General features: G+C 35.4%; 1 pseudogene; it reads left to right on the forward strand.

Moving 5' to 3' along the window:
• The window catches only part of LOC149191381 (OVARIAN TUMOR DOMAIN-containing deubiquitinating enzyme 6 pseudogene), a 54,734-nt pseudogene extending 39,710 nt beyond the window's left edge, over nucleotides 1-15,024 (forward strand).
• The last annotated feature ends 417 nt before the right edge of the window (nucleotides 15,025-15,441 follow it).

The raw sequence follows: 15,441 nt of genomic DNA on the forward strand, positions 1-15,441 counted from the left end.
ACTTCGACCCACCCTAAAGCACCTAAAACATCTATCGGTGCAAAGCTTCGTGGTATCACACACTCCATTTCCCCAAAACATGGAGTTTTGATCAAAACATAGGCCAAGGTGGGTTGTGCCCAATAGGCCCCCAACACTCACATGTGACTACTCTTGAGTCACTCATTTTCCTTACCTCTAGTCTTGGTTGTGATGTTGTTGTAGGTGATGTTGTACTGCTCTAGTATCTATGCTTCATGTATCTCTTCTCTGCGCACTTATTCCAGTAGTTCCTCTATTACTAATCATGTAATCTTCTGCAACACTGCTTATTCCTTTTTCGAAGCTCCTAGACCTTCCCAACCACTTTATGGAATAGTTGGAGAGCCTCATCCTACAATGTTTGAGATCTCTCCATCAAAATTATCTCTTCCCTTCTGAGTTCTTTGATCTATTTCTGAAGTGCCTTAGGTTCACTAATTATGGTGAGCTTCTCCACGACTGGAAAGGTCTTCACACTTGCCAAAATCTCCTCTAACTCCTTCTTCTTATGTTGTATTTCATCTTCTATCTTTTATATGTTCGAATCTTACTATAGCGAAGTCAAAATCTACACATTCTCATCCAATATTTTTCCACATTCTACCACTGTCTCAGAGATGTCTATAACTACATTCTTTAGGTCAATCTCACTCTCTTCACATACTTCTGGTGGCATGGTTGGCTACAGCTTCAGCTAAAGCTCACTGATCTTTACTTCATATTTTAACTACACATCCATGATCTTCTTCCTTGATTCCTTGACTGCAAGGTCGATCTTGACGACCTTATCCTCAACTAATTCCTCCTCGTGAACATCCGTGTTTGGAACTTCCCTACAAGTGGCTTTGACCACCTCTTTAAATCTCTACTACTGTAGATCTACCTGATCCTTATCTTTCATGGCCTAATCGAGTTGTTTCTTTAGTGCAACGTGCTCTTTTTCTATGTGAATATTTAATTATGAAGTGTGATGTTCACACTCCTTTAGCTCATTTGCGATGCCTTGGTGTAGTTCATGTAATATTGAAATGGGCAACGTTGCCATGTTCATTTTGACGTGGTCCCAACCTTTTTCTTGCTACTTAATTTCGATGGAGTCAAACTGCAGAGCTCTGACAAGTGTCTACATTATGCTCATCCCAAATGTTGTCTCTATTAGTCCTCTAGATTGAATCTTTGGCCTATATGCACTGGTTATCTAGATTTTTGCACCAATATTTTTAATTATGTAATACTCTACTCAACACCTATCACGAGCGTGCTGTTGTTCTATGTGAAAATTTAATTATGAAGTGCATTGTTCATGCTCCTTTAGCTCATTTGCGATGCCTTGGTGCATTTCATCTAATATCAGATCAGCAGCGATGCCATGTTCACATTGACATGGTCCCAACCTTTTTTGTGCTACTTAATTTCAACGGATTCGAACTACAGAGCTCCGACAAGTATCTACATTATCCTTATCCCAAATGTCCCCTCTATTAGTCTTTCTAGATGGAGTCTTTGGCCTATCTGCACTAGTTGTCTGGATGTTTGCACCAATATTTTCAATTATGTAATACTCTACTCAAACCATATCAGGAGTGCACCATAGCGATCCTTTATTTTTCTCCATGACTACACTGTGACTTTTTGAACTTTCTCCCTACTTTCATCTAGGTCCCCATTAGTAAGGACCATTGTGATTGTGCCCTTGTATTTATCTACTTTCTACTTCTTTCTACTTCTTGGCGATGTTTCACTCTACATCTTCCTCTTTCCTTTTTTTGTCTTTGTCTACTTCCTAATCTCATATTCTTCATACTCTTGCTCCTATTCTTTCTCCTATTCATCCTTGTATTTATCCTTTCCACTTGGTTCCCCATGATGTGAGGTTCCTTCCTCTATTTCACTATCTTCGACATATTTCTCCATTGCAGTCATCCATTCTGTGGGCCACTGTTATATTAATGTCAGAATATCATCTTCAGTAGCTAAGTATGGCAGAGGATGCCATGTCTTCATCGTATCCTTTTGCGCCTGTACATATATCCTATGAAAGTTTGCTTTGAACTGCACAGTAGAATTATATTGTTTGTACAAGCTTGGTGATAGTCTAGGCTATTGATTTACCACCATGTGTAAATCCATGTGATACAAGAAAAAAATATTTTGTTCTCCTATGCTCGCGATGTATCCTTGGTATAGTAGAGTGAGGCATACCATGCGACTTAGCACACGTTTGCTTCTACTAGAGATAACTGTGTATCCTCCAACTCCTTCCATGCCAACAATTTTATGATCAAAATCATCCATACATAATGAAAGGTCTTACCTTCCTCCTAATTCCTAACAATCTTCTAGGAATCATCTACATAGATATTTGGCCTAGTTGTATTGGACCCCATTGTTTCACTATGCAGCTAAGGAAATAACTACTATGGGGACTTCATTGTCTCGAAATTTTTTGCATAATATTCCTAGATAAGATATGTGTGGCAAATCCTACTCCTTGGTCATTGATGGAATTTATGTCGTAGCCTTGGGTTTTCTTAACCAAGATGAACTTGTTCTTCATACTCTGCATTATCACTTTGTCATGATCCTTACCCGCAAACTCTTTGACAAGGTCCCTTCCTTAGTATGGAAACATGTTAATCTGCAATATTAGCATTTTGTCAATGGGGATCATCTTTCCCAACCACAGCATCAGTCGTGCATCAACATGAGCAATTGTCTTACGGATGCTATGTTAGGTTTACTTATGTCGATGTGTGGCACATTCAACATCTTTAGTAAGAATGACTTCTCCAATGCTTGTACCACTGATGTCGTTGCAATCTTATTACTCTGCTCTCTGATTAGTGGACCTATTTTAGGTACCTTCTTGGTGCGAACTATGGGTATTTATTATGCTCGTTGAAGTCATTATCCTCTAACATAAATTGTGGGATTGTTCCAAGCAATTCTCCTTCAAATCGTATCTTCTTTGGTAGAAATGGTGTAAAGGTTCCATACTTTGCATCCTTGGAGTCTTTGACTAGTTTTGTGTTGGGTTTCTTGGGTGATAAATATGGCAATAGCGGGGACAAAACTATTGCGCTCTTTGTCTTCATATGAAGTTGTTTTTCTTCTTCTTCAATGTCTCTTACAGGTTGGGCTTGTGGATGCAGCGCACTAGGCTTCTTAGGCTTCTTATCTTTCTTCTTTCTTTTCTTCTCGAGAGTCATTTTTTTCCTTGGTGATATTTGTTGTGAGAGAGGTGATGCTACCTGTGTACCAGATGGTGTTGTAGTTGCCATAACTCCCTATATACCTTTCTCTTCGAATATGCAGAGTAGCTCTCCAGTGTTCATGCAATAGTGTGACTTCTGCAATTTCTCAATACTTAGTGATTTTTGAGCTCTCAGACAAAAAAGTGCTAAAATATTAGCGAGATGTGGCCTTTTATACTTCTCCTGATCTTATAACCTCATCATTATCCTAAATCTTGCTTGGATTTTGTTTATAAATTGCATATCTGTCCCTCAATCCTTGCTGACCTATCTCCATAAATGCAACTTTCCGCTCCACCAACAACCATTTTATTTTTAAGAGACATATTTACAGTGAAATTCGATGCACCTTTCATTGTAGTGAAAAATCCTTCTTTTGTCATGGTTCTTATGAGCTGTGATATACTCCTGACTGTCGCGAATTAACCTTCGTATGTTGAAGCTCTTTCCTATAGTGTAGTTTATATTCCAGTGCCCACTTCCTACCGCAAGTGGCACTAATACTTTCCTCATTTCTTTTTAGAGTGAAGCTACCATGGAAGGGTTATCCCTATATATTTTTAATTTGCTTCAATTCACCCTTAATGATATCAATTCTCCATTCAAATTTTCGAACTAAACTATGGCTCCAATCATGATATTCTTGATGATATAGGGGCCCAACCAATGCATCTTAAAATTTCCTAGGAACTTCACAAATTTACTGCCATACAAAAGAAAAAGATCTCCCTACGGTCATGCCAAGATTTTTCTCTTGCTTTCTGCACCTACGGATGAAATCCTGCTGCAAATCTATCTTCCTCTAATGTGAACAATTGTGCCATTCTTTCCTCCATTATGTCAGGGTTGGCCATGTCTGTAAAGGTTGCAATCCTTAAGATTGACACAATATACTCCATGGGCATCACAACTTCTTTCCCATAAACCAACCTGAAAGGTGTCTGTCCTATCAGTTTCTTGCATGTGGTTTTATAAGCCCATAGCACCATTGGAATTATCAGATCCCAGTCATCTCTAATCACATTGCACACTTTGGTCAATGCATTTTCCAAAATCTTGTTAAAAGCTTTGACTATGCCATTTACCCGAGGATGATATGTGATTCTCTTATGATGATACACCTGGAATTATTCAATCAACACCTCAATGGTTCTGTTCAGGAAATGTGATCCTTGATCACTCATAAAGACCTTTGGACACCCAAATTTTGACAAAATATACAAAAAATGAACTTCACAACATTTTATACGTTGTAATCACTCACTGCTTGTGCCTCATCCCACCTTGTCAAATAATAAATTGTTGTGATTATATACCTTGCCCTATTTTTCTTCCCAGGTGGCTTGATAGGTCCAACGAAATCAATGGTCGATTTGTCGAAGGCCTGCAATTTCACCTGTGGCACAAATAGATTTCATCCCTCCTTAGTGGCTGCCAAGTTCTTTCACATACATCACATGATTGACAATACCCCTTTGCATCCTTGTATAGCATGGACCACCATAATCCTGCTCTTCATACCTTATGTGTATTATCCTTCCTTCCATAATGTCCACCAACTATGCCTCCATGAGCTTCTACCAAAATAGGATGTCTTTCATGTTCGGAAACATACCTGCACAATATCTCATCTGGTCCCATATTATACAAATGTCATGCTATCAATGAAAAATCAGTTTCTTTTACCACCAACCCCTTCTTTTGCCTCATAGTGTATTCTGTAGGGGCCATTCCTTTAGCCAAAAACTAAATAATGTTTGTGTAGTAATCATCTGCAATCCTGATTGCAAACAACTGCGCATCAAGAATATTATCTTCAATGTTTTTTTTTCTTACCCTGTTTCAGACCTTGATAGATGATGAGGCCCGACATTCAACCTTCCTGGTCCATCTACAAATATTCACTCCTAGAAAGAGCTTATTCACTAGATATTCAATATAGAATGATCCATGAACATTTTAAAATGTCATCCCAGAAAATAATGTCTGAATTTTTGTAATGCATATACCATAGCCACGCCTTCTCTTTGTGTGGTAGTGTAGTTCTTCTCTCCTTTAACAACTTCCTACTTGTAAAAGCTATAGGGTGATCGATTTATTCTTTACAAGGTTGTGCCAATACTATTCCAAAAGCTATGCAATATGGATCTACATGAATATGAAACTTATTATTCCAGTCTGGTAAAACCAAGATAGGCATAGCTACCATCTTTTCTTTCAATATATAGAGACTTTTCTAGCATTCTTCATTCCATTGAAAAGTCACATCTTTGTTTAATTTTTTCTCCATTGGCACAGTTATCTACACATACCCGTTAATGAATTTTCTATAATATCCATTGTGTCCCAATGTAGTGCGTAATTGTCTCACTGTTTTTGGTGGAAGTAAGTTCACAATGACAACTATCTTTGCGGAATTCACCATCAAGCCTTGCTTGCACACATTATGCCCCAAAAGTATGCCAAAAGGCACACAAAATATATATTTCTTTAAGTTCAATGGTATCCGGTACTACCTACATGTGTTCAACATAAACCTTAAGCTCACAACATGATTTTTCAATAGTCCAAAGACTGTCCAATCATCAAAGTATACCTCTGGGAATTTCTGTCTGTACTCCTTGAATGTTGCGACCACAACTCTTAAAAATATAGCAGGGGCATTCTTCAACCCAAAAGGCATAACTATATACTAATATGAGCCCCACTCTAATGAAAATTTTGTCTTATGCAAATATTTTGGTGCAATCTTGATCTGATGATAGCCAGAAAATCCATCTGTGAATGACTAGGCCTCTTGTCCTCCTATGTTATCAATAATTCATCTGTAAAGGGTGTAGGGAAGGGATCATGTGTGCATGCATCATTTAATTTCTTTATATACACACAAATCATAATGTCTCCTTGATTTTTATTTTCTTGTATCACCATGGGACTTACCCATTCCGATTCTTCCACAGGTTCAGTGACTCCTGCTACTATCATCTTGTCCAAATCATATTTTAACTTCTTCTTATACTTTGGATTCAATATGTTATGTCTTTTATTGACTGGCTTCACATCAGACTTAAGAGGTATATTCATAGATACTAAATCTCCTACTATAACCTTCATTTCTGAAAACTTAATGGGAAACAACTTATGATATTCATGAAGAAATTATGTAACTTTACTAATTGTATCCTCGTCCTAATAATATTTAGTCATTGCAAACTTCGGTTCCTTTTCTCATCATGTATTCACCATTTTAGTCTTTATTTTCTTCAATATATATGGTATTTCTGGTTCAGGTCTAGTTACTTCAAAAATCCACAATTTCTATCACTTCAAAATCTGTAATAGTACATACTCCTTCAATGTCTACTTTAACACCTGATAACCTCCCCATAGGGAAGGTTTTCTACTGGTTAGACATTGTCAACTGAATTGGTGACGATTTCAACTTTGGCTTACCCATCAATTCCCAGGTCTTATGTGGTAAAATATTGGCATCAGATCCTAAATCTAGAATAACCCGATCCATGTCGTATTCTTTGATCTATGCAGTGAGCCTCATTTCTTTTCCAGTCCTCTGCTTAGCTCGATGTAAATTTTTAACTACGCACATGTTGTTTCGTGGTACATCTTTAGAAGCACACGAATCTATAAATTCTTGCATCCCTTCTACAAATTTCTAGTTTCTTATTAAATTCATGCATGTTTGTAAGAAATACTTTAAAATACCTAGAACAAAATCATGTATCACAACTGATATTATGTTGAAGTTATTCTTATGCATTTGTTTTGGTTATATGTTAGAGGTAAAAGCTCTAACGTCCTTAAAGCTTCGCCTTGCTTCCATAAACACTTCCTTTTCCTTTTGAACATCAGAGGGAGGAGCTTTATCCACAAAATTTCTTACCCAAGTCAATTCAACTTCCTTCTTCCCATTTTATTTATCATTTCGAGTCACAACTCCACTCCTTGTTACAATATGAATGTGAGTTTCATCGGTTCTTTGTTCCGAAATCATCATCTGAATGTTCTATGTCAAATGTTCATTTTCATTTTCTTGCATTTTTTTCATAAGTACGAGACACTCCTCAATTACATTATCAAATGATTTGTAATACTTACATGTTGTATTAGGATTCTGACAATCTCTTGCAAAGTGACCTACCTGACCGTAGTAGTAGCAGATAATCTGTCTACGACCTTGACTAGCTCTGCCACCTTGACCTCTTCCTTGATATTTTACTTGACCACCATGTTATCCACTTCCTTCCTATCCATGTTCTTCATCTTGCATTCTATATGTGTCAGCGTCGCCATCCATAATTAGTTCATAAGCTTGACAATTATTCTCATCATGTCCCACTAATTTACATAACTTGCAATATAAATTATTTGGAGTCTACACATATTTTTATAACAGATAATAATCTTCTAAGTGACGTTCACCTCTAGTTCTTTAGATCTCACACCATAATATGGATTTGGCATTAAAAGGGTTTGCATATCCACTAACCATGTAATTTTTGAAGAGAGAGTGTTGTTCCTTAGAGTGGCCTTCTGGTTTTCACTTTGTACACCACACTTCATTGCAAACTTCCTTACTTTTCTTCATATCTTGTAACTGCAGTGTCAAATTTTCTAGATAACTCTGAATCTGTTGTATACCTGCATTGGTATCTACAATGGCATAGCTTCCATTTCATTGCGAGTTCTAAATCTTCATATTGAGTTTCTATCTTCCGTTGTGTCAAAGGAAACCTGATATGTGGCAGTAGCGCAGCTATGAACCATTCCTTATGATATTGCAGAGATATGTCAAAGCTCACCTGATCCAATAATACATTCAATCCCTGGCCAATTTTCCAAACAGACTTAGTAGGCCTTTGTTTGATCTCCTTTAATTGTTTGATACACTGCAACTCATACTTTGGCTTCTTAAATTCTTTGACCAACACTATTTTAATATCTATGAATGATATGATCTGGTTGCTTGAATACTTCATGTACCATGTCAATTCTCGATCTTTGAATGTTGTGAGGAGTTGCGCCTTCTTTATATATTCATCATGGACTTGTTTTGCTGTCCATACTGCTTCACGTAAAAACCAGAATTGCTCTAGATATTCTGATCTAGTTCCTTTAAATAGAGGTAGCTTAATATCATCGACCATATTCCTTCTCTGGGGGGGGGGGAGGGGGATTCATAAGGGGGGGTGGTGGGGATTGGGGGGGTAAGGAGATGGGGAAAACCAAAAGTACCATGATTATTTCTCGATTTAGGCTTCGGTGAATTTTCAGGCTAGAATGGTGAATATTGTGGATTTACATCGAAGTTTTTGGGGAGGTTTTATTCACTTTCAGGTTCATTCAACAGAGGATATAGTCAGTTTCTATGAAATTTTTTGGATCTTGGCCATCATATCTCTTTTTAGTGTCTATTCTATATCTTATACCACTTTGCATTTTTCTAGTCTCTTCTTCAAATCTTCTTCCAAACATAAGTAATTTAATAATATGGTTTCATTCGTAGAACTCCCATTTCACATAAAATCATCTTAATTGAGAGTTTTAAAGATCTCAAGTACTTACCTCACGGTCCTTTAAAAAATTTATGTTTTGCTTCATTGTAGGACATAGTTGAGTTTATCACAAACTGAGTAATGGATCCTCCCAGGATGCTATCAATTTAGAATTCAATAGCTCTTGAGATCCTATTTTTTTTGTTCTTGATTTGTTGTATCAATTTAGGAGCCCACTCCTTAGGTTTGTCTCCCTTAAAAAAGTTTTTTCTCTCGGTCAACCTTGATATCCACTCGTACATCTTAACATGAAATGAGACGAACAAAATTTCGTAATGATATTTGAAAATATATTTCTCCAACCACCTTTTAGTTGAAAGATGAGGGCTTCTATTCTCTTGGTCTGAAAATTCTCGTTCCTTATGTTCTACCCACTCTTGGATTTCCTTCATCAACGAATGCCACATAAACATATCCCTCAAACAAATGGTGGTCCCCACAATGGAATAATTTGTTGGGTTAGGTGGGTAGGCCCGGGTTTAGATTTTACTATGCACCAAAAAAACCCTCAGTCACTAGTCCTCACGGCAACGACCTGCAACTAGATCACAATATCACTGGAAGTGGTTATGGGGTGATGTAGAACCATTTTTCTACAACCTTGAGGGATGATGCGATGTGGTCCTTTTATGTTCTTTTATCCTCAACATACATATATTACTTCGCAGGGTTGGATTATCTACTTAACCAACTAATAACTATAACCATTACTGCACGGAAGTAAAATATAGCCAAAATTCTGAACATAAATCAAAAAGATACACAATAATCATACACAAGTTATTCCCATCAAAATTGTACTTCTTATATTAATTCTTCAAACTGTGTACAAATCCTTGACCTACGCACCCAAATGTAAGTGTTTGCACACTCAGTTTCAGATTTTATTCCTCTGTGCACTTAGGTGTGGAGCCTTTCCTTCAACCCTGAAATAGATTATAGAGATAATTCCTTATGTTTCTATCATTACTATTCATTCCTTCTTCTTTTTTACTTACATCCTTTCTCCTATATATACTAATTACACCAATGGGTATATCAAAATATCAGGGTCCAAATATCATGGTTCTCTTAAGAACAATCAACTACTGACCAAACATGTTACAAAAAGAAGGGACTTTGATGCACCCCGAAGCCCCTAAAACATCACACAATACATAGCCCTGCAGTACTGTGCACTTTGCTACCCCAAAATGCAGAGTTCTGAGAAAAACTTGGGTCAAGTTGTGTTGCGCCCAACACTTGGGCACATCAAGGACACAAATTCTATGGTTAAATGTTAGCAAATAATTTTCATTAATTGCGTATTTTGTATACATGATTGGTTTTATCTTTGAAATTTTCCAAAATACTGCAATAAATTTTATCTTCTAAAGTTGTTATTTTGATTTGTTCTATAAAATATGTTTCAATACAACTTATTGTTACCTCACCAATCTGCTTCAAACTTTGACTTAACATGTTAGCCACTTTATTTTCCTTCCGCTTAATATTCTTAATATTGACGTAATATTCACTCAAGAAAGAAATCCACTCGACTTGTTTGGAATTCATGGTAGGCTAGCTAAAAAGGTATTTTAAACTAAGATGATCAGTGATTAGGTTAAACTTCTTACTAATTAAGTAATGATGCCACATATTAAGTGCGTGGATAATTGTAGCTAATTCGAAGTAATATATTTTATAATTCTTTTCATGGTATTTTAATTTTCTTGATTCATATGCTGACAATTGATTTTATTGCATTAATACTCCTCCCAAACCCTCCAAATAAGCATCAGTAAAAAATATAAATATTTGCTAATGCCATCTATTTTAAGCACATGTGAATCATTGAGAAAATGCTTCAACTGTGCAAAACTCCCTTCACATTTATGGGTTCATTTAAAGTTAATTCCCTTCTTTTGTAAGGAATTTATGGGGTAAGCCAGTTTATAAAACCCCTCAATGAATCTATGACAATACCTTGTAATACCCATAAACAATATAAAATCTACCACATGCTTAGGAATTGGCTAGTTAAAAATGGATTTTACTTTTTCAAGATCTATAGTGATCCTATCTAGGTAATTTACATGTCCCAGGTACTATATTTTATCCCAATAAAATTCACATTTACTGAACTTAGCATACAACTTGTAACATCCCTCGCTATGACTGATGCAACATACACAGGGTTAAATTCCTTTATCAATTTTTACCAAAATATAGCATCCCATGAATTACTTATCATATACTTAATTGATCATCAAATGATATAATCACCATCATCAAGTGAAGAAATCATAAAAATGAAATAGCTATGTGTAAAAAGGAATAATCATTAATGCAACATGTTATCATAATGCATTCTATTGTATTTTTCATCATTAGCATTGTTCAATTAGTTAGGCTTATTAAAACGTAAGGAATGATGTAATATCGAATGCTATTCAAAGTGATCATATCATCAAGAAAACCATAAAGAAATCCCATAAATGAACACCAATATTACCGTGGAAACCTTGAAGAGAAAATCGAAACATTTATTTTGTTAAATGTTTCATGATGGAGTTCACCCCTCACTCAATGGAAAGAAGGGATTCCATCCCTTGTTCATTGTTGAAATTTTACATGAGAAACATATTACTAAATACAAGAAAAATTAACTAGAGATCATTAGTTTCTTGAACTCTTTACCCCTCAATATTTTGAGCATAGTGTTTTCATGGCATGATTGTTTACTACAACTGTTGTAAATGACACCTAATTATTTTTCCCTATTCATGTAACAATGGTTATACATAATTACCTTATCACCTCCAATATTATTGGTTATAATTCACCTTATTATCATTACAAATGAGGTTAGTTTTGAAACTATCATTCCATTCTTTTGCAAAACTTATGATTATTTCATACAATAGTAGTGTTAGTGAAACTCTGACATCGTAATTATCTACAATATCAATTTACCAAACACATAGGATTATGACTTTTTCATCAAATATAAAATTCAATCTATACTAGTTCTCATTTCTTTGACAGAATCATTAATAATTTTCTACCCATTATACCTCTTGGCCTAAAAACACTTTCCTACACATGCATAAATAAAATTCATATTCATAGCTAATATTTTACATTTAACAAGTACAAGTCATTAGTATTTAACCCATTCAATTCCATAACTATTATCTCCTAAATCTTAATTTTAATGGATCTAATCGAAATGAAAAACCATGGAAATATGTTCGCGCAACCATAGGATTGTTTTCCATTTATTCTCCTTACTGCAAAACCATGGGTAACAATGTACTTATTTATTCCAATTCAAAATCATTCTTATCATTACCCATGTAACAAAATATGTAAAATAATGAAATATAGTCAATTCTTTTTGCCTATATTCCAAATGTACCATACAAATTCATACACTTATAAAATTTCACCTATTTATCCATGTTCCAAATGCAAAACGACATCTAACTATATAATAACAACTTGCAACACACATGTGAATGAAGGGTGTGCATGAAATTATAAAACCATGACTTAATATGTATCTCAATTGCAAACTACTATTATATTAAATTGCATACAAATAAAAAACATATATGCAATTATAAAATTATGACTACTCCCATAAATAATGATAGTAACTTATCTCTCTAAGAACAAGACCATAGTTAACTTATCTTTGCAATCTTTTCAACATAATTATCATACTTAACTTATCTTTCTAGGCACAAGAACAATGCAATCTTTTCAAAGAGATTACCACATTTAATTTATTTTTCTATGTGCAACACCATGCAATATTTTAAAGAGATTAACGCATAGCTAAATTATCTTTTTCTTGTATGGTTTGCCCTTCTCTCCATTCACTTTTTCCTACATATTTACTCTAAAGTGGGGAGAATAACTCTCACATGAGAGGCCATCATATTAGAAAGTCCAATAAAGCAATTAGTTTACACAAACATTGTCCCTTCTAATATTACACTACCTTTAGCTCACTTTTGGTAATAAACTAAACCACATATACATTCTCCAAACGCACCTGTAGAAATATATAGCATCAAAAAAAATCCACAAATAAGCAGTGTTATGGGAACATAGAGTAGTCAATTTACCAGCCTCGAATGTAGAAAACCCATATTAAGTTACATCTAAAGAAAAAAATGGAAATACATCAACCTAAATGATCAAAACTTTCTTGTGGTAAAATATTAAATGATGGAAACAAGAACCATTTACCTTGACGTCTCCATGTAGCTAAGAGAATGAAATTAGAATATAATACATCCTCCAAGGTCATTTACATGACATAAAACCCCATCTCTAATCCAAAGTTCAACAAATCGAATGAACAACAAATAAAGTTAAAAATGTAACGAAGGAATGTATCATGAAAATCATAAAGGGTCTAGAACAAAATAAAGGGTTTATCACTGATGTAAACTAATGATATGGTTAGTGTTAGCTCTCATCTCTCTCATTATCATTCGAGATAGTTGTTGTTGTGCCAAGTTGTTGGAAAATTACATGTTTATTTCCTTGACCAATTCTTTCACCTTTAATGACCTATAATGTTAGTCATATGGATGTCCATATTTATTTGAAGCTATTCTTTATTTTTCATAATAAAACAAAGAGGTTATCGAATGGATGGAGTCAAACAAGGTTAGGAACAAACAATTTTAGAGATTTGATCATGATATCATATCTTTTTTTGGATAAACTGACTGAGCGAGAGATTAGGTTTGTTACAAATTGTTCTGAAGATGATTCTAGATGAAAACCAACCATTTCGAATCATGCCAAATACATTAATCCAGTAATATTTTTTATGTTATTAAAATTATAAATGCTAACACTTGAAAATTAATATATGAGTTCTAACGATATTACATTAATGAAAATAGTGTTCCCAAAATCTTTGCAATATTATTTCCAAGTATTGTTTATGTTCCTTTAATGTCTTGGAGTAGATCAAAATATCATGGATAAATATTAACACAATTTTTTTATCCATACATTGATTAAAGAAACTTTTCATCAAGCACATAAAGGTATCTCATGGCTTCGTAATTCCAAATGAAAGTACTATAAGATCATAGCGTATGTATCTAGTTGGAATATTGTTTTAGGAATATCTCATCGTTAATCCTTAATTGATGGCATCCATACCTTAAGTATAGTTTAGGAAAAATAGCGGTGCATCTTAGTTGGTCAAATAAATCATCGATTCTAGGAAATGGATATTTATTCTGAATTTTTAATTTATCAAATTCTTGTAACTGGTTATCACTGAAAATTCTGTTGCCAAAATTGCTCAGACTAGCTTAAGGACAAAGTGTTTTCGGTGCACATAAATCCTTTAGCAGTTTCGCAGCGCAACCTGTTTTCGTGATTTCGTAGCGGAAAACACCGACTTTGTACTAACTGCGCTACAAAATGGGGAATTTGTGCTGATCCATAGCACATCTCATCCCAGCTGTCATATTTTCTGCAAGAATTTTACAGGAATAGCATGTGTAAGGTTTTACATATCGGTCTTGACACGTGCAGGCTCTGTTGGCATCAAAGGGGCTTGAAGTGAGGCGCATGATAGCAGATGGTAATTGCCTTTTTCGTGCAGTTGCTGATCAGGTTTATGGTGACCCAGAGGTGTATGATGTCACAAGACAGATGTGCATTGACTATATGGAGAAAGAGAGAGATCACTTCTCTCAATTTTTCGCAGAAAGCTTCACAGCTTTTTCCAAGAGAAAAGGAGAGACAAGGTCTATGGTAATAATTTGGAAATCCAGGCAATGTTGGAGATATATAATCATCCCATTCATATTTGTTTATACAGTACAGAGCCTATCAACATATTTCATGGTAGTTATGGTACCGATTCTCCTCCTATCCGGCTTAGCTATCATCGTGGAAACCACCACAATTCTCTTGTTGATCCACACAGATTGACAATTGGTGTTGGCCTCGGCTTTAGTATTCTTCAAGGGAAAAATATAGACAGGGATCAAGTGAAAGCTGCTATAAAAGCACAGCAGGATCAGCAAATTGAAAATGCACTTTTAGCTGAGGGCCGCTTCTACTCTGATTTGGAGTCAACAGAGACAGATGTCAAGAAACAAATCATTAAGTGGGCACCCAATGTCCTGGCCGTGTTACTCAAAGCAGGATGAACTAAGAGCAATGGAAGAAGATGCAGTTGGCCGTTATGCTTAGATGTTTCTAGATGGACAATTTGTCCCAGGGTGTCATGTTCCTTTTCTGAGAGAGCTTGTGCAAGCAGAAAATCTTCCAATAGACTTAAGAGTAGCAGCTACAAAAAAGCCTTGGTCAATACATGCCAACAAGTTCCCACTTGACAAAGGACTACAGGGATATTTTAGAGTGTCTGTTCCATTCAGAAACACCATAGCTCAAGGTAGCTGCCTTAAGCTTAGCAGGAAAGCTTATTATCGCATTTCCAAATGATTTTCCATCTACAATCACTTTGATCGAATCATGCCTAGGGGATGAGAGATTAAAAGAGCTCGCATATTGTGCATATATGCGTTGTTGTTAGAGGATAAGTTCAAGCGAGAAATGCTTTGAAC

The sequence above is a fragment of the Pinus tabuliformis genome, chromosome 2_2 (assembly GCF_031772625.1).
Source record: "Pinus tabuliformis cultivar Carrire ecotype Pingquan chromosome 2_2, CPIR1, whole genome shotgun sequence".
NCBI classification, from domain to species: domain Eukaryota; kingdom Viridiplantae; phylum Streptophyta; class Pinopsida; order Pinales; family Pinaceae; genus Pinus; species Pinus tabuliformis.